The 26,365-nt window shown below is 42.2% G+C and overlaps 1 long non-coding RNA gene across 3 annotated transcripts in view; it reads right to left on the reverse strand.

Annotated features, from left to right (window-relative positions):
• LOC146398779 (uncharacterized) overlaps window positions 1-26,365 on the reverse strand; it is a 149,624-nt gene that overhangs the window by 43,890 nt on the left and 79,369 nt on the right. The window contains exon 3 of one of the 3 annotated variants that reach the window (XR_014817280.1): window positions 15,026-17,854. The exons of the other annotated variants lie outside the window; for them this stretch is intronic. This is a non-coding gene — a long non-coding RNA (uncharacterized LOC146398779). Of the gene's footprint in view, window positions 1-15,025; window positions 17,855-26,365 lie in introns of those variants that run through there. 3 annotated transcript variants of the gene reach the window in all.

Raw genomic sequence — 26,365 nt, forward strand, 5'->3', positions numbered from 1 at the left:
AATATATTAAGTAAATATTAACTTTGGGTTAATATTAGTTTTCTCTCTCCCCTTGATGGGGGACAATTCTCCAAGGATTTCTCACATTGTTGCACATCTTGGTGGGGGCTGGGGGGTGTTTTTATGCAATTGAGGCATATGGAGATTCCCAGGCTAGGAGTCCAATCAGAGCTGTCACTGTTGGGCTACATCACAGCTCACAGCAATGCTGGATCCTTAACCCATTGAGCAAGGCCAGGGATCGAACCTGCGTCCTCGTGGATCCTAGTCAGATTTGTTTCCACTGAGCCATGAAGGGAATTCCACCTTGTTGCACATCTTAAGAGCAGAGACACTGATAGCCTTTTGTCTTGGACTCTCTTTTCAAAGATTTTTGTACATGGTATCTTCTTGGAAGACAAAGACTTCCTCCAGACAGAGGGCATAGTATTCACTGCCCAGTACAATGAAGATAGTGTTTCCCAGGCAAAGATGAACAGTTTGCTTAGTGTCCAAGAGATGGCCAACTGGCTCATGAAACGATGTTCAATATCACTAGTTATTACAGAAACCCAAATCAAAACTACAATGAGGTATCATCTCACACCAGTTAGAACGGCCATCATCAAAAAGTCTACAAGCAATAAATGCTGGAGGTGGTGTCGAGAAAAGGGAACTCTCCCACACCGTTGGTGGGAATATAAACTGGTACAGCCAACTATGGAGAACAGTACACAAGTTCCTCAAAAACCTAAAACTAGAACTACCATATGATACTGCAATCCAACTCCTGGGCATATATGCAGAGAAAATTCTAATTCCAAAATATACATGCACCCCAGTGTTCACTGCAGCACCATTTACAACAGCCAAGACATAGCAGAAACCTAAATCATGAAGGTCCATCAACAGATGAAGGGATAAAGAAGATGTAGGGTATATATACATGTATGTGTATATTTCATATATAAATACATATACAATATGCACACACCACATATCTACACACAATGAAATAAATGTCACTCAGTCACAAAAAGAGAGAAATAATGCCATTTTCAGCTACACGGATGGACCTAGAGATTATATTAAGTGAAGCAAGTCAGACAAAAACAAATATCATATGATATCACTTATTTGTGGAATCTTAAAGAATAATACAAATGAACTTACTTGCAAAACAGAAATAGACTCACAGATGAAGAAGTCAAACTTATGGTTACCAAAGGGTATAGCACAGTGGAGGTGGAATAAATTAGGAGTTTGGGTTAACAAATACCTACTATTACATATAAAATAATCAACAAGGACTTACTGAATAGCACAGGGAACTATATTCAATATCTTATAATAACCTATAATGAAAAATAATATATATATTATCATGAATATAATAATGTATATATATAAATCACTTTGCTGTACACTTGAAACTAACACAACATTGTAAATTAACTATACTTCAAGAGGCTCAATGGTTACAAACCTGACTAGGATCCATGAAGATGCAAGTTCGATCCCTGGCCTCGCTCAGTGGGTTAAGGATCCAGCATTGCCATGAGCTGTGGTGTAGGTGGCAGATGTGGCTTGGATACCGCGTTGCTGTGGGATCCCATGTTATGCCAATTTCTGCTGTACAGCAATGTGACCCAGTCATACATATATATACATTCCCTTTCTTATATGATTTTCCATCATGGTCTATCCCAAGAGACCAGATATAGCTCCCTGTGCTATAGAGCCCAACCTCATTGCTTATCCATTCTAAATGTAATAGCTCAGAATCAACACCAAACTCCCCTTGCATCCCACTCCCTCCCCCTCAGCAACCACACATCTGTTCTCTCTGTGAGTCTGTCTGTGTTTGTAGATAGGTTCAATTGTGCCATATTTTAGATGCTGCCTTTTCTTTGAAGACTCTGCTTCTCAATCGTACTGTATACATCTGGGCTCTATTGATCACACCGTCCACCTCTCCTAGCCTCTCTCTTAACCCAGGCCATCGCCTGTGTTGTGCCTTCCTGGGGTTTCCAGGTGCCCAGTATTTAACTGGGTGATCCATTTCTACATTATCTCACTCAGGACAATCAAAATTCGATAATGCCTGCATACGTCCATTCCTCATCATTAAACAACATATTTCATGTGTGACTATCTGTTCTGATAATAAACCTAAACAGTAATAGATACTTTATGATTCATATATAAACTTTATGATTCACATATAAACAAAAGGTTATAATACTGCCCCAAATGAGTTTCCTATCAGTCTACATGGAAAAGTAGGAGCTGGTCTTTAGGGCAGCTGCTTCTCCTCTTCTGGAGTGGTTCATTGTGATGAGCTCTCTTGGTCACACACAGATATATGTCCTAAACTCAAAGTACATTAGGGGTTCAATGTCAAATACAGAAGAGTAACAAATAGGAGTTCCTTTCGTGGCTCAGCAGTTAACAAACCTGACTAGGAACCATGAGGTTACAAGTTCGATCCCCGGCCTTGCTCAGTGGGTGAAGGATCCGGCATCGCCATGAGCCGTGGTGTAGGTTGCAGACACGGCTCGGATCCCACGTTGCTGTGGCTCTGGCGTAGGCCGGCGGCTACAGCTCCGATTGGACCCCTAGACTAACAAGTAACATTATTTAAAGATGACGTGGAGGGGGGGAGTCTTCTGCTTCCAGGCGTCATGGATCAGCTGCTATCCGACTAATCCATCCACCAAAATGGAATAGAAGCGACAACAACAACAACAAAGCTACTGGAAGACATCAGAAAATAGCAAAAGACAGCTCAAGTGATCAAAATTTCAGGGATAAAAAATGAAATTCGTAGAAATAAATCAGTCATTCCCCAGGACTTCTGTCCTTAAAAGCGTGTGTTAGTTTGATGTGCTGGTCCTAGAGACACACAGTTTGGAAGGATCTCACTAGATTGAGGGGCGGGAAATGAATGAAGGGCCATAAGGCAGACAGAATTGGAGAATTCAAGATACTGGAGAAAAAAAAACTACAAATAAGTGAAACCAAGCATCTGAATGAAATTGCTCCTAGAAGCATCAGCCAATTCCTAATTTCACATGGATGAGGATACTTGAAAAAAAAAAAAAACAGAACAAACAAACAAAACCAGAAAGCACCTTAAAGAGAGCAAAAAGCTAGAGAAATATTAGCAATTTCCCAGGATTGGTCGTGGAGTTCAAGACCCCCGGATGAAGAAGGGTGATGACAGATACCTCAGGTGCTCAGTAAAGACCCATAAAGGGATCTTCCTACAATAAGGCAAACTCAGAATTAACCTATCTACAAAACAGCAAGAGACTCACAGACACAGAGAACAGACATGCAGTCGCCAGGGGGAAGAGGGCAAATTATCGCATTTAAAATGAATAGAAAATAAAGTTCTGCTGTAGAGCACAGGTGACTATATCCAGTCCCCTGGGATAGACATGCATGGAAAATTATATATATACATATTTATTTTAGGGCCACACCCATGGCACATGGAGGTTCCTGGGCTAGGGGTCTGATCAGAGCTGCAGCTGCCGGCCTGCACCACAGTCACAGCAAACACAGGACCCGAGCCACATCTGCGACCTACACCACAGCTCACGGCAACACCGTATCCTTAACCTAACTGAGAGAGGCCAGGGATTGAATCCACAACCTCATGGTTCCTAGTTAGATTCATTTCCATCGCACGACAACGGGAACTCTGAAAATGCTATTTTTTAAAGCAATGTATGCATATGTATGACTGAGTCACTATGCTGTACAGCAGAAATTGGTACAACACTGTAAAACAACTATACTTGAAAGAAATAAAAGGGACTTGATTTGAATAAAGGGGATCAGACCATCTTCTTTTTGCTTGAGAAAAAAATCAAATTCTCTCCCAAGATGGGAGTATTACCTGAGGACTCTAAAATTGTCAACACACTATGTCCACCATGCAATCAAAAATTACCAAGCATAAGCGGACTAAATGATCACAGTTAGAAAAGTAAATAGAAAATATACACCAGCTCAGAGGGAGCCTAGAAATTGAATTAGACGTGGACTTTAGAATAAATCTAAGAGTTTCCCGTCATGGCCTAAGGAGTTCCTGTCATGGTGCAGTGGAAACAAATCCAGCTAGGAACCATAGGTTGCAGGTTTGATCCCTGGCCTCACTCAGTGGGTTAAGGATCTGGCATTGCTGTGAGCTGGGGTGTAGGTCACAGATGCGGCTCGGATCTGATGCTGCTATGGCTGTGGCTCCGGCTGGACCCCTAGCCTGGGAACTCCATATGCTGCAGGTGCAGCCCTAAAAACGAAAAATAAATAAATAAAGAAATATATTCAAGCAAATAGAACTTAAAATAACTAATATGTGCCAGGAAAAAAAAAAAAATGAACCATTCCTTAGAGAACCAGAGTCTATAAAATAAAATTTAAAAAACCTAATAGAAATAACACGACTGAAAAAAAAAAAAAGAAATACCAGAAAGGATACAGGGTTAATAAACTGGATGAAAAAAAATTGAGAGAAATACATCTAAGCTCAAAGAGCTAAGCAGGTAGAAAATATCAGCAAGAGTTTAAGAAACCTACGAGACAGGGTGACCGGGTTTAACACACGTACAGTGGGAGTCCAGAAGGAGAGAAAAAGAATGGACAGATGCAATTTAAGAGAGTCTGCCTGAAACTCTTCATAAAGCTGGTAAAAGGCATCTAGTGTCAGATTTAAGAAGTCAGATGAACCCCAACAAGGATAATAATAAGAAAAACCACACTTTTCAAAAAAAATTGGGCAAAACATTTGCACAAACACATCCCAGAGAGCAGTGCATCCAAGGACCAAAAGGCACTTTCCCATGGCCACGCCCCCTAATGTTTTCCCTGGCTGATCTGCTCCCACCTGAGCTTCCCCCCAGCGCTTCTTATGTACCCATCTTAATAATATCCCCCTGGGCACACTCATAAGTTAATACATCTTAAGTATTTATTGAATAGGTTATTTTTTGAATCACTAAGGCAATTTAGTATGTAAAGAGTAAAAAAAAAAAATGATATTCTCTGCATCTATTAGAAGAGCGATATGGTTCAACCATTTAAGAGAGACAAACACAAAATCCATAAGTCATTGAGAAGCACAAAGGGTGACAGATGCCTGACATTAAAACCAAAGCAAAATAAAAGGGTATGAGTACAAAAAAAAAAAAAAATCAGATGAATCATTGCTTTAAAAATGAGTAAAAGACAAGACTGTCGATCGGGGTTTTAAGAGGAAAAGTGGACCGTTTGTCAGAAGCACAGATGATGTAACGTGGCAGGAGCAACACGTGAAGGGTCAAGGACCAACATACTGCTCCTCAGACACCAAGGTGACACAAGACACGGGGTAGAAAGAAACCCAGACGTGAAATACAAGAGAGTTCACAGTGCAGACAGTACCTGAATGAAAAAGAAAGTCGAGGTGAAAATAAATCCTGTATTGAAGGGTGAGACAGAGAATACGGGCAACTGTAGAAAGAAGAAAAACACTCATCTCAAGAGTGTCAAAGAATCAAAGCCGACTTGCCGGAAGAGAGACAAACGCTACGTGTCTGAGGTCTGACGAACCACCCGGGACAAAGGAACAAGGATGCTATTGACACAGCCTGGGCGGACGCGGAGATGGAGTGAAGTGGCTGAGATGCAGAAAGAGATTCAAGATAACCTTGCGGTAAATTAAAAGACCTCCACAAAAAACAGGTGAGGCGCAGAGGCAATCAATTGTCTGCAAAGAAAAATGCAGCCCTTGTACCGGCCCCAGGGAAACAGCTCAGCCAGCAGGAGGCCCACATTTCAGAAAATGTCATGTGCGCACAGTCAGAAGGGATCAGAGGACGCGTAGTGCACGCAGGGCAGGAACCCTGGGCGCCTAAGAGGCCCCGACATCAAACAACGCCCTGGACCCAAAGGCAGTAGAGATGACCCATCCACACAGGCAGAGAAGAGAGAAGGCGGCGGCAGAGGACATCACGAAACACAACAAAGCAAGTCCCAATCGGAGATGGCCAGGGCGCCCAAGGAACGGGTGACATGGAAAGAGGGGGAGGGATGCGGACGGTACAAAAGGAATTTCAGAAAAATCACAGCATTTAGGGGGAAAGGGGAGAGCTTTAAGTTGAAATAAGGAGGTCACATCAAGTGCAAAAGGCTCCATTAGATTCTAATGGCAGGAGAAAGTCAAAATGTCCTCAACACACAGAGACGGGGTGGGGCTCCCTGTAATTTAAGGCTGGGATGGCAAGTGCGGGGAGGGAGGGGGGTGCAGGGTGGGAAAAAGAAGGATCTCTCTGAAAAGATGCCAAAAGCGTAATGGACCCACATCATGGGCAGGGAAAAATAAAGCCAGCCAAGAATCGAAGCGGAATTAAATTTCATAAGCAAAGTGGATAAATACAGGCAAAAGAGGGGTGAGGCTCTGTAAACGTGGAAAAGTATTTTGTAATGTAAGCATTCCACAAAATAAACTTCAAATCCATGAAGAACAATAGATTATAGGAAAAAAGATGCAGTTTGGACCAGTGGACCATTTGTCAGGAGAGCTGGAAACACTCCATACACCTCATCGCATACCAAATTCCCTGCCAAGTAGGGCAAATATTCAAATACAAAAAAATAAAAAGCAATTAATATAAAATATTATGAAGGTTTATCTGGTCTCAGGTATAGAATGATTTGAGCACATATCAAAGTAAATCCATAAACTGACCCAATAAAGGGTTTGCATGTCAAGAATCACCATGAAGAAATATTAAAAGTTTACAGCCAACTAGGAAAACCACTTACAATCTAAAGGACAGAGAGTTACCAATTTTAATAGCAAAGGGTCTCTTTAAATATTTTCTTCTTATTTGATAAGAATAAGAAAAAAGATCATTAAGAACAAGCAGTTCACAAAAGGAAAATAAACAGCCAAGATTCCTTTTTAAAAGTTTAAAATTCATTATTATTTCAGGAAATATAAAGTTACAAAATGATAGCTTGTTACATGTATGGTTCAGAAAAGCAAAAGCAAAAACAAATTTGAGGTTAAACTCTGTAATATTAAGATCACATGAAAACAAGCATTCCCATATACCCCTGAGGCACAGGCAAACTAATATATGGTACTAGAAGACAGTTCAGCAAAACCTTTCAAAGCCTAGCAATTTAATACAATTCGATTCAGGAGAGGAATTTATCTCGAGTGAAAAAACAAGAAGGCGAAATAAAAAATTTCCCCAGCAAGGTTACCTGCAGAATTGTAAGAAAAAAAAACACTGGAAACTAATATTGAATAATCTAATTTGACCAAAGAAATCACTCAATAAACATGGGATGAAATATTGTCCTAGAATATTATCCTAATATATTAAAAATGAGGTAGTGAAAAATACATGACATGAAATGTAGACCACAATATACTACAGGCATGAAAATGTAAACACGTCATCTTGAGGACTTCATTAGAAAATACGTAAATAAGAAAAAAATTGCTTATAAGTATGTAATAAATAAGCATTATTTTAGTACGATGACATAATTTTAAAATGTTCTAGTAGAAGAGAACTCAATGTCTTAGAAAATATGAATTTGAAGATGTATATATTTATGAAGAAAAACAGACTGCACACACACACACGCACACCATAGTTAAATCCAGGGAACTGTATTGTATTCCAGGCACCTTTTGTGTGTGTGTCTTTTATCTTTTTAGGGCCACACCTGCTGCATACGGAGGTTCCCAGGCTAGGGGTTGAATAGGAGCTACAGCTGCCGGCCTACACCACAGCCACAGCAACGCCAGATCCAAGCCACATCTGTGACCTACACCACAGCTCATGGCAATGCCGGATCCTTAACCCACTGAGCGAGGCCAGGGATCAAACCCACAACCTCATGGTTCCTAGTCAGATTTGTTTCCACTGCCCCAGGACAGGAACTCCTATTCCGGGCACGTTAATGGATGATTTCTCCAAATTATTTATAAGAAATAAATATAATTTTCGTATTACTTTTGAAAAATATTTCTGAATAAGGACCTTTTTAAGGGACAATGATTATTAAATTGGTATTTGCAGAAAATCAAGGCACATGAGCTGCAAAAGCTGTCTTTGTGTGTGAATAATGGTATGGAAGAAGGAAGGTTACCCAGGGAAAGTAAAAATAATAAACAAGGCAGGTTAATATGGTTGTAAAGAGAAACAACGTTCGGGGGAACATTTCAAGAAAAGGAAACATAGAAAATGAAATAAGAGATCGAAGTTGATTTTACTGGGTTAACAGTGATGAACAGCCCTGCCCAAAAAAAGCAGGGGACAGGAGTCCATGCTTGCACTGTGCATAAAGATGACACATTAAAAGTTCTAGTGGGGGGGCAGTAAATGGAAGAATTTTAAAGTTGAGTAAAAAGATCACTTCTGATCATTTTTAACCTATACTACTGAACACTTCCCCTTTTAAAAAAAAAAAATCATTGTTTTGGAATTGCCTGGTGGCTTGGTGGTTAAGGACTCAGCATTGTCACTGCTGTGGTTCCAGGTAGATCCCTAGCCCAGAAATTTCTGCATGCCAAAGGTGCAACTAAAAAAAAAAATCATTGCTTTAAGGAGTTCCCATCGTGGCACAGTGGTTAACAAATCCAACTAGGAACCATGAGGTTTCGGGTTCGATCCCTGGCCTTGCTCAGTGGGTTGAGGATCTGGCGTTGCCATGAGCTGTGGTGTAGGTTGCAGACGCAGCTCGGATCCTGCGTTGCTGTGGCTGTGGTGTAGGCCAGCGGCTACAGCTCCGATTGGCCCCCTAGCCTGGGAACCTCCATATGCCGCAGGAGCGGCCCCAGAAAAGGCAAAAAGACAAAATTAAAATTAAAATTAAAAAATCATCGCTTTACGTGTGATGGCGGGTATAAAAGAAAGATTTTGAGAAAGAGAGAGAGAAGCATTCTGCCCTTGGGGTCTGCCAATCTAGCTGAAGAAACAAGAGACATAAATAAATGCAAATATAAGTGCATAAATAAATATGTAGATATTAGACAATATTGGGTTAATATCAAGTAAGTAGTATCAACCACGAGGAATCAAGCAGCTCAGAGCAAGGTGCATGAGCAAAGGGCTGGAATTATCCAGAAAGCTTTCCCAGAGAAAATGGGAGTCTGAATATCCCTTGGATGGTAGAAAGTGGGAAAAACAAGGTGACAAGGGACCTCAGGTGACTTGATGATGACATCACCATTCCTTTGCCACACAGGAAGAAACAGCACCTTTAGCCAAGGCACTTGAGAAACCCAACAACGCAGCTGTGAGCCCAGGCAATCTGCCTTCATCTATGTGGGCAAAGAGGAAGTGATATTTCTCCATCTTTCAAGTAAGGTTGGACTGCACAGAATCATGTCTAGCTCTGTAAATTCAGGATTCTTTTTTCTCTCTTTCTAGGGCTGCACCTGGAGGTTCCCAGGCTGGGGTCTAATGGTAGCTACAGCTGCCAGCCTACACCACAGCCACAGCAACACCAGGTCTGAGCCGCATCTGCGACCTACACCACAGCTCACGGCAACGCCAGACCCTTAACCCACTGAGGCCAGGGATCGAACCCGCAACCTCAGGGTTCCTGGTCGGATTCATTTCTGCTGCGCCATGAAAAGAACTCCTTTCATTTTTGGGTGTGTTTTTTTGTTTGTTTTTTATTTTTGGAAATCCAGGGTTTTACAACCACCCTGTCCTCCACTAGGGAGCCAACTTTAAAAAAAAATTAAAAAATAAAATATGGGGGGGGTCAACAAAATTAGACAGAGGGGCGCCAAAGGGAAGCAAAGTCAAGGCGAGGGTGGTGAACAAGCCAAGGTAAGATGCCTCTGACCGTCTCAGAGGGGACATTTCTGAGTGGGCAGAAAGGTACGCTTCTCTGTGTGCAGAAGCGCACTTTAAAAAAAATAGCGAAAAGCAACCCACAGTTCAAGCGGTGAGCATCTGATGTACCTCGTGTGTCTAAAGCACTCAACGAAGCAGCCAGATATCAGAGAACAGGCCTCAAGTACAGACAGAGGAAGCCAGCAGGTATTTAAAGAGCACCCACGTTCTCATGAGAATGAGTAAGAAATACAATGTCTTCAGAAAAATTGCTATATCAAAATCATCACAGACAGGAGGGAAATGTTTGCAAATGAGGATACCTGATGCTGTTGGGATAAACTGTGAATGCAGAAATACAAATGTCATGGGGCACAAGAGAGGAGAAAGCAAAGGAGGAAGGGAGACAGAGCCCCTGGGAGAAAGTCAGCAGCCCTCAAAGAAAAAAAATAGGTCACGCTCCTGGGGCCGTGAGAAATAAAGTGTGCATTTAGGGGACAGCTTCACAAGGCCGACGTTATGACATTTCAAATGCTTCACAAAGCCCTACCCCACCTGAATCTCCTCCTGTTTCTCACCTGCATCCGCTCATCCTCCCAGGCTGGAGCCTCTGAATTCCTGCTTCCACGACCTGCAGCATTCTTCACTTGGTTATAGCAACAAGGCTCATCCCCCCTCCCTAACTGAGACCTTCCCAGACATCTGTCAAAAGTGCACTATCTATGCACACACATACACACACACGTACATATGTACAGAGTCCTCGTTACTATTCCTTATTATGTTTTTTCCCCATAAACACTTAACAGCTATCAATACTGTAAACTGGATTTTGCTTATTCAGTCACTTTCTGTCTCCCCATCTGAGATGTAAGGTTTATGAGGCAGGAAATATTTCTTCCCTTCTGTATCATCTGGCCTCGAAGACTGCCTGCCCCCATGTGTGCTCTATAAATATCTGGAGATTGAAGGGGTATTAAAAATTTGAACAATATACTCGTTCAGTCTTCGAATAGAAAAAGACTGAGGGTTCCATGCCTTAAAAGTAAGGGGGGGAAATGACAATTAAGCACCGCACAAAAAGAGGATAATTCAGGAGTTCCTGTCGTGGCTCAGTGGTTAACGAATCCGACTGGGAACCATGAGGTTGCAGGTTCCATCCCTGGCCTCGCTCAGTGGGTTAAGGATTTAAGGATCCGGCGTTGCTGTGAGCTGTGGTGTAGGTCACAGAAGAGGCTCGGATCCCCGAGTTGCTGTGGCTCTAGTGTGGGCCGGTGGCTACAGCTCCAATTAGACCCCTAGCCTGGGAACCTCCATATGCTGCGGGTGCGGCCCCAGAAAAAAACAAAAAGGGGGGAAATAATTCAGTTGCTTACTTAGCTGAAAACTAAATGGATAAAAGCTGTTGTGGGAGTGAGGTTCCCACAAAGACAGTATTTAAGGAGAAAAACAATTCCGCTTACAGCACCAAGGGGCAAGAGGACAACTTTTTAGAGAGAGTTTCTACATGGGGAGAAAAGCTGCAATATTCCCAGATAGGATTATCATGAACTGAAGCCCACTGACCCAACACCTGACTGGGAGACGGAAAAGTTCATGAACATAGTTTACGGAGACCCAAGTGCCCAGCGAGAGAGGGCTGCATAAGAAAGACCTGGCACACGTATGCAGTGGAATATTACTCAGCCATAAAAAGAATGAAATGTTGCCATTTGCAGCAACATGGATGGACCTAGAGATTATCATACAAAGTGAAGTTAGAGAAAGACAAACATCCTATGATATTGCTTATATGTGGAATCTTTAAAATAAGATACAAATGAACTTATGTGAACAGAAATAGATTCACAGACATGGAAAACAAACTTAGAGTTATCAAAGGGGACAGGCGTGGGGAGGGATGGACGGAGGTTTGGGATTGGCACATGCGCACTGAGGGTCGTGGAAGGATTGGCCAGTGGGGACCTGGGGTCCATCACAGAGAACTCTACCCAATATTCTGTGATAGTCCATATGGGAAAAGAATCTGAAAATCAATGGATGTGCATATATATATATGTATGTGTGTGTGTATATACATCTTTGTTGTACAGCTGAAATTATCACAACCTTATAAAATCAACTCTATTTCAATATAACTAAAAAATAAAAAAAATAGGGGGAAAAAGCTATTGAGAAGAATTAAGAAAAAAAAACCTATGGAAACAGAGATGCCTAAGGCATACCACGGAGAAGGAAAAGTAAGACTTGTGGTTATCGAAGAAAAAACTCTAAGCAAGACCCTGAGAAAACCAACTAAATACGCTGAAGGTGAGAAGCATCCACGTCAGTACAGCCCTGCTGCCTTACACGGAGGGGCGAGCAAACCGATTTAAGGAAACTCTAGGGCCAGACTGTGTGGAACAAGGGGACAGAAGACAACCCAGCTCCACCCAAACAAGGCCCTTTAAGAAAAAAGTCAGAATAACTAGTTCATGAGGAACAGCCATATAATTTGTGCAACTTCGAGCCAAACAGAGCTGTCTCGTGTTCTGATAGACACAGAACAGCCATATGAAAAATTCACCCGTGTCTCCAAAGCTTAAAGATGAGATGACACTGCACACAGGTCAGCCCGCCGACCCGCGTCGTCTCCTTTTGATGAGCACAGGACTTGGCAGTAGGCCTTGCTCTTAGCAAGTTCACCACGTGTTTACTTCAGGCAATAATGAATATAAATGAAAAGGCAATTCATGGCCTCTGAGTTTCCTAAGAAATGCCACAACCACGCCTTGCTACTGGGATAGTGGCGATTACAAGAAACACTTGCAGGAGTCAAATCCACTTGCAAAGAGTCAGAGTCAAATCCACTTGCAAAGAGTCAAAGTCAAATCAACAGGATGTATGTCAGAAGAAAGCCATCCATCCCTCACCCGCGAGACACAGAAGCATCTATCGATCTCACAGAGCAGGAGAAGCGACGGGCTCTAACCTCCAAGCAAAAAAGATTGAGAGATGCTCGCCAGGAGGAAAGATGAGGCAGCCAGGGCGGCGCGGGAGGTGCAAAGGTGAACCCGGGCACAGAGGAGAGCGGCGCTGGGAGGACAGAAGGTGAAGGGCTGGCAGGCCTGCGCGGGGCCATATGCACCTGTGACCCATGGGGGACACACCACAGGCTTGGGCACGGGGGCGAGAAGATGACGCACGGGGGACGGCGTATAAAGATGCCGCATTTCCCGGGCAGGAAATTCGCGGCATCTGGATCACGCCGGGAACAGATGAAACAGATCAGCCGGGTGAGGGAGGTGCATCTGGTGTCCATAGAGGCTGGGGGGAGAGGGGGCAGTGAAGGATGAGGCAGAGGAACGGGCGCAGCTCATTAGTGCTTTGAGCAAGGACGCTGCTCGCGGGGACAGGGAAGGCAAAGGCAGTACTCCCGGGTCTCGCCAGGGGAAAGCGAGGCCCTCCGTGCTCACTGACAGATGGAAACGCTGTTAGGGACGCGCTGCTACCAATCAAGCCTTGAGGAATATGGCAAGAAGGCAAACACGAATGATTAAGCCAAGGGAAGCTGACATGGGCTGTGCATCGGTTACGCGTGTGTCACAGGGACGCCATGCCAGCTACGGGTTTCAAAAACATAAGATGCAAGACGAGAAAAAATAACCATGGGGCACACGATTCTTAAAAGTCTAGGCAAGAAAGTTCTGGAATGTACTAGAAGAAGGTTTGAAACATCTGCAGAACTTTGGCAGATAACTAAAAATACTTCAGTATCTAGGTAGAAAAAACAATACCCATGGGGTTTATGGGGGGGGGAGTGTGAAAATATGAACTTGAGAGTGAACAGATGGTACGTCCCACCTAAATATGAATGTTGTTGCTGTCTTCTAGGACACAGCGACCCAGATTCTACTTCAAGATTATATTTAAGATTTTTGAATAGGAAAAAATGTAAAATTGTCCGTGCATTCATATGTGAGTTTCGGGGAATTTATGGACTGTTGCCCAGACGATGGACCACTTACCCTGACAGCGCGCTTAGGCACATCTGAAACACAGACACAATCGCATGCCGAGAGTGGAAACACACCTGCTTAGTACAAAATAGCATAGATTCAGCTTTGGGAGTGTAAATAGAATGAGTCATGCTCTCTCCATGCGTCACCCCAAATTTGATTGTGTGGGTCAGTCCCTGGATCAGCAGACTATACTTGCAAGTCATTTCATGAGCTATGGCTGTGAACCACAACTTCTGCAGTCCCAGGATCGTCCCTGGATGCCTCTGGAATGAGAATCTGTGTTTCTTACGTAGAAAATACGGTGATGAGCTACAGAATAGGATGGCAGCAAGTTTAAGAGATCAAGCTTTCTGAGCCAACAGAACTCTGTGTTTCCACTACGAAGAAGGAAGAAGGCTGCTGTTCAGGATGTGCTTTCCTTTCGCCAGGGTTACGTGCCTCCATCAGTGGTAGCTCCTTCAGGGAGTCGGAGATCTGCTCATTGTCCCGCAGTCTCTTCCACTTGTGTCCCTGTCCAGTGGGGACCAAGCCTTTTCCTTTGCATCAGCACCACTGCCGTCACTGTTGCTCTGCCCCTCCAAGTTTCTCTTCTAGACCTCAGCGCCTTGCTGACCTGTGTTGCTACCGCTACCCTCAAATGCATCCCTTGCAGTGACCAGATCTTATGTGACAAAAATCATCCACCCACCCACTTACCCCTCCACCCCGCACCCCCACCTATCTGCCTCTAATGGTTTCTTCTCGCCTGCAATATAAAGTCTACACTCCTACTCAGAAGAATAGGCAAGATTTCACAGCGCCACCCCATCTGCCTTTCCATCCCATCTCTCGTAGCTCACCCACATCTACCTACCCGGCCAATGCTCCCGCAATGCTGAATTACTGTGAGTCATCACAGACCTCACTGCCTCATGCCTCAGGACTTTGCAGAGGCCATTCCACCCACGCTCCAGTCCCTTCCTTCCTTGTCTATCCAGTGACCTACTGTTTAACAGTGCTGTTTAAGGTTGCCTGTCTTTGGGAAATGCACCTTCATATCTTCAGTATCAATGATTTTTCTCCTGTCTGCTTATATACTTTAGCCTCTGTGCCTATCACACTGTAATTATTGTTAAGCATATGCCTTCCCTCCTTTACTGTGATTTTCTGGAAAGCAAAGACTGTGTCTTATGTATTTTTCTAATCTCAACATTTTGTAAAATGCTATGCATATTTATTTTGTGCCAATAAAACACAGATTAATTGGATAAATATAATCTGGGGAAAATGAGTATGCACTAAAAATACAAAGGAAGAAACATATCACAAAGAGCAGATGTTAAAAGAAAAATTAAACTATAGAAGTTAATTTGTCCTGACTCACAGACATTGAAAAACTTATGGTCTCCAGAGGAGACAGTTTGGGGGGTGGGGGGATGTGCCTGGGTTGTGGGATGGAAATCCTGTGAAATCAGATTGTTATGGTCATTATACAACTACAGATGTGATCAATTCATTTGAGTAATAAAAAAAATGGGAAACAAAGTTAATTTGTCCCAAGATAAAAACAGCAAAATGCAATCATTACCTATTAAAATGTGAGTACTGTGTCAAAACAGGAATCCATTGGTTTAAATACGGGCCCCAAACATCTAAACATCGTGCACAAAAATCTTGAAGACTGTGTGTGGGGAAATGACAGCTATGTAGATTTATCCTGAGCAACATATAATACCTCTGGGTTAGGAAGAGAAACAGCAATGGACTGCCAGAATAATAGAGGAGAGCGACGTGATTATAGACCGTGTGAGTGGGAGAATCGAATGCACTCTGCCTGATGTACCAAGTGGAAAGGAAGTTTTAGAAGGCAGCACAAGAACTGAGATGCTCCGAAGCTCTTAACCACACAAGGGTACATTCAGTAACCTCGAGCTGTAAGGAATAGCCCCCAACTGGAGACATGATATGAAACTGATGGATAACAGAAGTGATGCTAAGTTTTATTCAGCATGCGAAGAGAAATGGCAACCCCATCTGCTGAGTGGCGGGGGGTGCGGGGAGACCACATAACTTGGGACAAGAGAAAGGAAAGAAGGATCCTTTCAGACACTGAGAACAGAAAAGGGTTCTCGGAACGTGCAGAGGCGCCAAGGGAGACTGTGACGTGGGAAGATGAGGGCAAGAACTTGCCTGTGGGGCCCTAGCTCTAGTGCTAGTGGTGTGATAGACTAGCCTCTTGGTGGGAAGGTCCGGCTTCCGGAGCCAAAGGACGGATGGCCGGGAAGAAAGAACCGGCCACCAACCATGAAATGAGAGAGTCTAGACAGAGGAGCCGGGCAGAGAAGTTCTGGCCCTTGCTGAAAAACAAGAACACAGGCTGCTGGTGAAAAGTGTTTCAAAGAAGCCAAGGGATATAATACATAGGAACAAAGAAAACACTAGATCTGTAAAAGGAGAGGCTTTGATCTGGAGACACTGTGAGAAATCCAACCACCAAGGCATGAGAAAATCCGCAGCACCAGGCATATAAAAATAAAAAGGAAAGCATCCCTCTTCTAGACTGTCCGCCGGGAAGGAGGAAAGAAACTTTTTAGGCTCAGGAAACTCAACGCTCTTCTGAGAAAAGGAGGAAAACTTTTCAAAGAGAGTTTGAGAGCATAGGCGAGGTGGGAGTAAGACTCAGCCGTAAGAGAATACAAAGAGAAAACGGCTGTGACCTAACAGAGGAAGAAAGGAAATAACAGATGGGTCTGGAAAGTGACCTACAGAGTCTGAGCTGAAGGCGAGTTCTCAAAATCAGGTTTCTTGAGCACAGATGAGAAGCGAGAGGCAGCCGGTGGTGGATGAAGGCAGGGTAGCCAGAGGAAGAGAAAGAAAAGAGAGAGCCCTTCCTCCCTCCCCGGCTGGCCAGACTCGGGCACTCTACAGAGGACAAGCAAGACAGGACACCTTTGAAGAGAAATTAGAGATGAATATATTCAACAAGAAACTTTTAATTTGGGAGTATGCTATGCATAAAAAGAAGTTACAGTTTTTCTGTTGTTTGGATTTGATCCTAAAAGCCATGAGGTCTGCCACCGTTTTTATTTAGTGGATGGGAAAAGTTTCCTGCTGAACACAATTTCAATGGAGAGGGAGAAACCAAAATAAGCTTGCATTTTAATTCTATCCCCAACGCTGTGTATATTAAACATACCATTAAATCTGTTTAATTGGTTGGCATGGATTGGTATTTGTACATGGATAGCAAATGCATGTGCCCACCTACTCTGTGAAAAGGCCAAAACCTCAGCACCAGAGGAGATAAAACTAAGGACAAGATGCTGCACGTAGCTCTTAGGCATTTATGACCTGGGTGGTCCAAGGGGACGTGAAAAATGAAATTACCCACAAAGGGATGAAACGACTTCTGTGATAAAGCAATGTGAGCAAGATGACAATTTCGTGTAACAATTATTGTCAAATAATCCAAAGAAGAGTAGGACAGATGGACTTAGGGCCAAATTCCTCCAGTAGCCTGGACAGATGTTCGAAGAAAACAAAGTCCTGTTAGCTGAACCTGGAAGGAAAGCAGCATCTAATCTGACGGGGGGGGAGGGGAGCAGGGATTACGGACTCTGAAGACAAACACTCAAAGTAAAGGACAGAGCGGTAAAGGGTTAAACTCTGGGTGCGACTAAGAGAAAAAAATAACTTCGTAAATACCTGCGTCCCTAGACTGTATCAGAGATTGCAAGGCAGCGGCAGTTACGCCGATTCAAGTCCGCCTTCCCCTTCGACGGTGATCGGGGTTTGCCAGGAAAAACAGCAAAACCAGGACTGCTGTCCCAGCTCTCCCTGCTGGTGGGTGTGGTCCTTAAATACTGGGTGACTTTCGATGCTTCTGGCCTGAGGCTCTCAGAACGTGCATGTTCCTGCTCTGTGCTCACTGGACGTCAGGATGACAAGACCATCCCCGAGGGATCCTGAAAGCTGTGTCACCACCTGGAGCAGAGCTGTCACAGGGGAAGGCCCGACGACGGTAAAGCTTCGTGTTCTGTGCTGTTGTGACATGTGACAATTTGAGAGGGTCTGGGTGGGCCTTACTGCCAGTTCCCCATCAGCCCTGCTCCTATGCGGACAGTGTTGCTGCCACCAAATGACCCTCTTCAAGGGACCCGACTCAGTTCCCCCGTCACTGGGGAGTGGGTCTCCGTGCCCACCAGTCCACAGAATCATTCAAGCAGGACAATCATAGCCTCTCACTGGACCCAGGAGACACCCCCTCCTCTGGAGGCTACAAAGCCCGCATCCCATGTTCCCTGGTCATTCACACCATTCCCAGGTATGACCCCCCTCCCCCCATGTGGCCCTGTGTGTGCCGGGTGGTATCCCCCCCACTAGGACCCCAGCTCCTGTGACATGCAGGAGTCGCATCTGTCCGGTGTCAGGTGTGTATGTTTTCACCATCCCCATAACCCAAAAGCAAGAATCCCCCCTCTCAAGGAGTTCCTGTCATGGCTCAGCAGTGACGAGTATCCATGAGGATGTAGGTTCGATCCCTGGCCTCACTCAGAGGGTTAAGGATCCAGTGTTGCCACAAGCTGTGGTGTGTAGGTCGCAGACACAGCTTGGATCCCGCATTACTGTGGTGTAGGTTGGCAGCTGCAGCTCTGATTCAACCCCTAGCCTGGGAACTTCCAAATGCCACAGGTGTGGCCCTAACAAGACAAAAAAAAAAAAAAAAAAAGCAAAACAAAACAAAAAAAAAAAACACTCCTGTCATTAACAGGGTGAATGGGAAGCAATTAAAACATCTGCTTAAAAACAAGAAGCAAAAACTTCGGATTAGATCAACTGAGTCAACATCTCTGAGAAGGAAGTGACTGGGCATTGATTATTTCATAACACTTTCCCCAATGATTCCAATGTGCAAACCTGAACTTGAGAGCTACGGTCATAAAGGCAGGGGCTTGTCCTCTCTCTTGACCTTTACCCACTTAGGCTGTGCCAACAAGGACAAAGCTCAAAACGGTGGATTTGATCCTGATTCTATCACTGCCACTTACTGGGTCTTTAATAAGAGAGAAATTCATTTACACTGCCCCACACAACTAGCTATTTCATCCTTCAAAAAACGGTGCAGGAGTTCCTGTCGTGGCTCAGTGGAAATGAATCCGACTAGGAACCGTGAGGTTGCGGGTGAAAAGCTGTATCCACAAAACCATACAGAGTCATTAAAAGGATAACAGTTGGTACACACATATTTGATAATTACTATTATTATTATAATCACCTATTATAAATATGTCCTCAGCCTATTGCCTGGATAAACCTGAATAAATAGGACAGAAATTCTATCCAAAAAAAAAAAATCAAAATATCAACATTCTGTGTTTTTTCCTATCAAAATAGCAAGGATTACACAACAATGGAAATGCTTAATGCTGTGCAAGCAACGGGGGTGGCTGAATCATCTTCTCACTCTGATGATGCATAGCTAACGTGGCATAACCACTTTAGAACTTCGTCAGTTATTCTGCGGTGTTTTATAGGAGCAGAATGGAAGAAAATACACCAACACAATGGCTACTGCTTTGTAGCATGCAATACGTGAGCCTTATTTTTGTTCATCTAAAATTGGCTAGAATGTAACCCTCAAGCCCATAGGCAAATACTTACAGCCCAAAGCAGGAATTGATAGAATATCCTAAGACACATGGCTAAAATGCTCTGAGATGGAAAAATTGGGAAAGTTGTTTCCAATGAAAGTAATTGCATCAGGTCTCAGGGGATCCTGACATTTGTGCAAGTTAGAATTTAGACTATCAGAGAATGGATGGAGGACCACCTTTGGAGATAATGAGAAAAGCCTCAGGTACAGGGCAGGACAGAGCATAATCAGGCAACAGCAAGCCACCCCGTCTGTCTGCAAAGTGATAGAAAAAGACATTCTTTATGACGTCCCAAGTGACAAGTGGAAAACCATCAGCATGGAGACATAAGGCGATAGTTTAAAAAAAAAAAAAATCAACCTTCAGGCAAAATAGTGTGTAACTCCTTTTTTTTTTTAAGTCTTTAAAATCACAAGATTTCAAATAAAAAATTCCCACTTCGAGAACACCGAACCTGAAAGCTGGCCAGACCTGGCTGTGTCCCCTTGGAGTGAACGGCTTCCCCAGGGCATCAGCAGGCTCGGGTGCCCTCACACTGTGCCCACCTACAACTCCTGCTCTGCTCTTGACCTCTTCACCTGAGTGTGTGGCCCACAGGAGGACCTGAGACCCTGACGGCAGGAATGACCAAGATGTATTTCAAGACTACACTGTCTCTGTAAATGTCTTTAAAATGTCATGTGTGCGTTCTGTCATTTATACCAGGGGAGACCCCAGACCCCAAAGGGATGGCATGTCTTTACCCTGTGTGTCCTGTGTGTCTGGGCGGGAAAGGAGATTGCGGATTTGGTTTAAAGAATTCTTTTTTCAATGTTCTCCCTTAAATCAAAACCAATGCGACCGTTTTATTTCTCTCTTCTTTTCTCCATTCAAATATGATTTTTCTACCGAATCAAAAAACTGGAAAGCAATATAAGAGACCTATGGGATAATATAAAACGGGCCAATCTACGCATAATAGGAATTCCAGAAGGAGTAGAAAAAGATAAGGGAATGGAAAATATATTTGAAGAAATTATCGCTGGAAACTTCCCAAATCTAAAGGATACTGGATTCAAGATACAAGAAGCACAGAGGGCCCCAAACAAACTGAACCCAAACAGACCCACACCAAGACACATCATAATAAAAATGGCAAAAGTTAGTGATAAAGAGAGGATCCTAAAGGCAGCAAGAGAAAAACAGAATGTTACCTACAAGGGAACCCCCATAAGAATATCAGCTGATTTCTCTACAGAAACACTACAGGCCAGGAGGGAATGGCAAGAGATATTTAAAGTGCTCAAAGGAAAAAATATGCAACCTAGAATACTCTATCCAGCAAGAATATCATTTAAAATAGAAGGGGAAATAAAAATTTTTCCCAACAAACAAAAACTTAAAGAATACTGCAACACAAAACCCAGGTTAAAGGAAATATTGAAAGGGCTTCTCTAAACCAAAAAGAAAGGAAGGAAAGGGAAGAAAAAAGAAAAGAAAAAAAAAAAAAAGAAGAAGAAGAAGAAGAGGAAGAACTAGGACTGAGGAAGATGCAATCAGAGAGCAGTCACTCAAATAAGCCAGCATACAGATTTAATCATGAACATGCTTCAAACAAAATAAAATTAAAAAGAAAAAAATAAAAGAGTCATCAAAACCATAAAATGTGGGCAAGGGATGTTAGGAGGTAAATAATCCCTTTTGTTTGTATGTATGTCTCTCTTCTTAATTTTAATATAATAATGAAGTGTTTGAACTTACAGGACCATCAGGCTAAAACACACAATTATGGGAAGGGGTTAGCATACTTAAAAAACAGGGCAACCACAAGCCAAAACCAAATATTGCATTTGCAAAAAATGAAAAAAAAAAATACACTCAAGCAGATAATAACAGGAGACCATCCAACCAAAAAAAAAAAGAAGAATGGAAAACCATAGAATCAACTGGAACACGAGGATCAAATGGCAATAAATAATCATCTATCAATTATCACCTTAAATGTCAATGGACTGAATGCCCCAATCAAAAGACACAGAGTGGCTGAGTGGATAAAACGGCAAAAACCTTCAATATGCTGCCTACAAGAAACTCACCTTAGGACAAAAGATACATATAGATTGAAAGTGAAAGGCTGGGGAAAAGTATTTCATGCCAATAGACATGACAGAAAAGCAGGAGTTGCAACGCTCATATCAGACAAAATAGACTTTAAAACAAAAGACATAAAGAAAGACAAAGAAGGACACTATTTAATGATTAAGGGATCCATCCAAGGAGAGGATGTTACTATCATCAACATATATGCCCCAAACATAGGAGCACCCAGATACATACAACAAATATTAACAGACATAAAGGGAGATGTTGATGAGAATACAATCATAGTAGGAGACCTAAATACCCCCCTCACATCAATGGACAGATCCTCTAGACAGAAAACCAATAAAGCAACAGAGATCCTAAAGGAAACAATAGAAAAGTTAGACTTAATTGATATCTTCAGGACACTACATCCAAAAAAATCAGAATACACATTCTTCTCAAATGCTCATGGAACATTCTCAAGAATCGACCACATATTGGGACATAAAGCGAATCTCAATAAATTTAGGAGCATAGAAATTATCTCAAGTATCTTCTCTGACCACAATGCCATGAAATTAGAAATCAACCATGGGAAAAGGAAAGAGAAAAAACCTACTCCATGGAGACTAAACAACATGCTACTAAAAAACCAATGGGTCAATGAGGAAATCAAGAAGGAAATTAAAAACTATCTTGAAACAAATGATAATGAAGACACAACCTCTCAAAATCTATGGGATGCTGCGAAAGCAGTGCTCAGAGGGAAATTTATAGCAATCCAGGCCTTTCTCAAAAAAGAAGATCCCAAATTGACAACTTAACCCTCCACCTAAATGAATTAGAAAAAGAAGAACAAAGAAGTCCTAAAGTCAGCAGAAGGAAGGAAATTATAAAGATCAAAGAAGAAATCAATAAAATAGAGACTCAAAAAACAATAGAGAAAATTAATAAAACCAAGAGCTGGTTCTTTGAAAAGGTGAACAAAATTGATAAACCCCTGGCCAGACTCACTAAAAAGAGGAGAGAAAGAACCCAAATCACCAAAATTATAAATGAAAAAGGAGAAATCACAACGGATACAGCAGAAATACAAAAAACCATAAGAGAATACTATGAACAACTATATGGCAATAAGTTTGACAATCTGGAAGAAATGGACAATTTTCTAGAATCTTACAGCCTGCCAAAACTGAATCAAGCAGAAACAGACCAACTGAACAGACCGATCACTAGAAATGAAATTGAAGAGGTCATAAAATCACTCCCTACAAATAAAAGCCCAGGACCAGATGGCTTCACAGGTGAATTCTATCAAACATATAAAGAGGAATTGGTGCCCATCCTCCTTAAACTCTTTCAAAAGGTTGAAGAAGAAGGAATACTCCCAAAGACATTCTATGAGGCCACCATCACCCTCATTCCAAAACCAGACAGAGATACCACCAAAAAAGAAAACTATCGCCCAATATCATTGATGAATATAGATGCAAAAATTCTCAACAAAATCTTAGCCAACCGAATCCAACAACATATCAAAAAAATTATACACCATGACCAGGTTGGGTTCATCCCAGGTTCACAAGGATGGTTCAACATACGCAAATCAATCAACATCATACACCACATTAACAAAAAAAAAGTCAAAAATCATATGATCATCTCAATAGATGCAGAAAAAGCATTTGACAAAGTTCAACATCCATTCATGATCAAGACCCTCGCCAAAGTGGGTATAGAGGGAACATTCCTGAATATAATCAAAGCCATTTATGATAAACCCACAGCAAATATAATCCTCAATGGGGAAAAACTGAAAGCCTTCTCACTCAAATCTGGAACAAGACAGGGATGCCCACTCTCACCACTGCTCTTCAACATCGTTTTGGAAGTCTTAGCCACAGCAATTAGACAAACAAAAGAAATCAAAGGCATCCATATAGGAAGAGAAGAGATGAAACTGTCACTGTATGCAGATGACATGATTCTATACCTAGAAAACCCTAAGGACTCAACCCCAAAACTCCTTGAACTGATTAATAAATTCAGCAAAGTGGCAGGATATAAGATTAACATTCAGAAGTCAGTTGCATTTCTGTATACCAGCAATGAAACATTAGAAAAGGAATACAAAAATACGATACCTTTTAAAATTGTACCTCACAAAATCAAATACCTCGGAATACACCTAACCAAAGAGGTAAAGGACCTATATGCCGAGAACTATAAAACTTTAATCAAAGAAATCAAAGAAGATGTAAAAAAATGGAAAGATAGTCCATGTTCCTGGATTGGAAAAATCAATATTGTGAAAATGGCCATCCTACCCAAAGCAATCTACAGATTCAATGCAATCCCTATCAAATTACCCAGGACATTTTTCACAGAACTAGAACAAACAATCCAAACATTTATATGGAACCACAAAAGACCCAGAATCGCCAAAGCAATCCTGAGAAACAAAAACCAAGCAGGAGGCATCACTCTCCCAGACTTCAAGAAATATTACAAAGCCACAGTCATCAAAACAGTGTGGTACTGGTATCAAAACAGACAGACAGACCAATGGAACAGAATAGAGAATCTGGAAATTAACCCTGACACCTATGGTCAATTAATCTTTGACAAGGGAGGCAAGAACATAAAATGGGAAAAGGAAAGTCTATTCAGCAAGCATTGCTGGGAAACCTGGACAGCTGCATGCAAAGCAATGAAACTAGAACACACCCTCACACCATGCACAAAAATAAACTCCAAATGGCTGAAAGACTTAAATATACGACAGGACACCATCAAACTCCTAGAAGAAAACACAGGCAAAACACTCTCTGACATCAACATCATGAATATTGTCTCAGGTCAGTCTCCCAAAGCAATAGAAATGAGAGCAAAAATAAACCCATGGGACCTCATCAAACTGAAAAGCTTTTGCACAGCAAAGGAAACCCAAAAGAAAACAAAAAGACAACTTACAGAATGGGAGAAAATAGTTTCAAATGATGCAACTGACAAGGGCTTAATCTCTAGAATATATAAACAACTTATACAACTCAACAGCAAAAAAACCAATCAATCAATGGAAAAATGGGCAAAAGACCTGAATAGACGTTTCTCCAAAGAAGATATACAGATGGCCAACAAACACATGACAAAATGCTCAACATCGCTGATTATAAGAGAAATGCAAATCAAAACTACCATGAGATACCACCTCACACCAGTCAGAATGGCCATCATTAATAAATCCACAAATAACAAGTGCTGGAGGGGCTGTGGAGAAAAGGGAACCCTCCTGCACTGTTGGTGGGAATGTCAACTGGTACAGCCACTATGGAGAACAGTTTGGAGATACCTTAGAAATCTATCCATAGAACTTCCATATGACCCTGCAATCCCACTCTTGGGCATCTATCCGGACAAAGCTCTACTTAAAAGAGACACATGCAGCCGCATGTTCATTGCAGCACTATTCACAATAGCCAGGACATGGAAACAATCCAAATGTCCATCGACAGATGATTGGATTCGGAAGATGTGGTATATATACACGATGGAATACTACTCAGCCATAAAAAAGGATGACATCATGCCATTTGCAGCAACATGGATGGAACTAGAGAATCTCATACTGAGTGAAATGAGCCAGAAAGACAAAGACAAATACCATATGACATCACTTATAACTGGAATCTAATATCCAGCACAAATGAACATCTCCTCAGAAAAGAAAATCAATCATGGACTTGGAGAAGAGACTTGTGGTTGCCTGATGGGAGGGGGAGGGAGTGGGAGGGATCGGGAGCTTGGGCTTATCAGTCACAACGTAGAATAGATTTACAAGGAGATCCCGCTGAATAGCATTGAGAACTATGTCTAGATACTCATGTTGCAACAGAAGAAATGGTGGGGGAAAAACTGTAATTATAATGTATACATGTAAGGATAACCTGACCCCCTTGCTGTACAGTGGGAAAATAAAATTAAAAAAAAAAAAAAAAAAAAAAAAAACAAAAAACAAATATGATTTTTCTGTCCCTTCTTTCAAACAATAGTGCAAGGAAACATGGCCTGTTCTGAAGAGTATTAAGTTCTTTTAGAGGTTTAATTAGTATTTATGACCTTGGCTTCATCCTTTTCTTAGTCCATAATGCTACTATTTTCTGACATGTATGAGATTCCTGTGTTTCCTAATACTCTTTAATGCCATTCATTTCTTTGTGGTCTTGAGCTCTTTAAAGAATTTTTTTCCATTTTCATTTTGAACAGAGATCTTCTTGGAGTCTCTCAAGGGAGTTCATCTAGAAGAGAGTCCCCCTGAGATTTTATGGGTTATCTCTAGTAGAATGGCCGTCGTTAACAAGTCTACACACAGCCAACACTGGGGAGGGTGTGGAGAAGAGAGAACCGCCTCCACTGTTGGTGGGAACGTAAACTGGTACAACCACTATGGAAAACAGTAGGGAGGTTTCTCAGAAAACTAAATATAGAACTGCTGTATGATCCAACAATCCCACTCCTGGGCACATCTCTGGGCAAATCTTTCATTCAAAAAGACACAAGCACCCCTATGTTCATTGCAGCACTATTCACAATACCCAAGACAGGCAAACACCCTAAATGTCCATCAACAGATGAATGGATTAAGAACATGTGGTGCACATATACAATGGAATACTACTCAGCCATAAAAAAGAAAAAATGCCATTTGCAGCCAACATGGATGCAACTAGAGAGTCTCATACTAAGTGAGGTCAAGGGAGAAAGAAAAAGACAAATTCCTTATCATATCATTTGCATGTGGAAGCTAAAATATGGCACAAATGAACCTATCTAC

Source organism: Sus scrofa, chromosome 10 (assembly GCF_054392235.1).
Source record: "Sus scrofa isolate SSC_HxYL_T2T_F1_AM1 chromosome 10, Sscrofa_HxYL_maternal_Yorkshire_Landrace_v2.0, whole genome shotgun sequence".
NCBI classification, from domain to species: Eukaryota; Metazoa; Chordata; class Mammalia; order Artiodactyla; family Suidae; genus Sus; species Sus scrofa.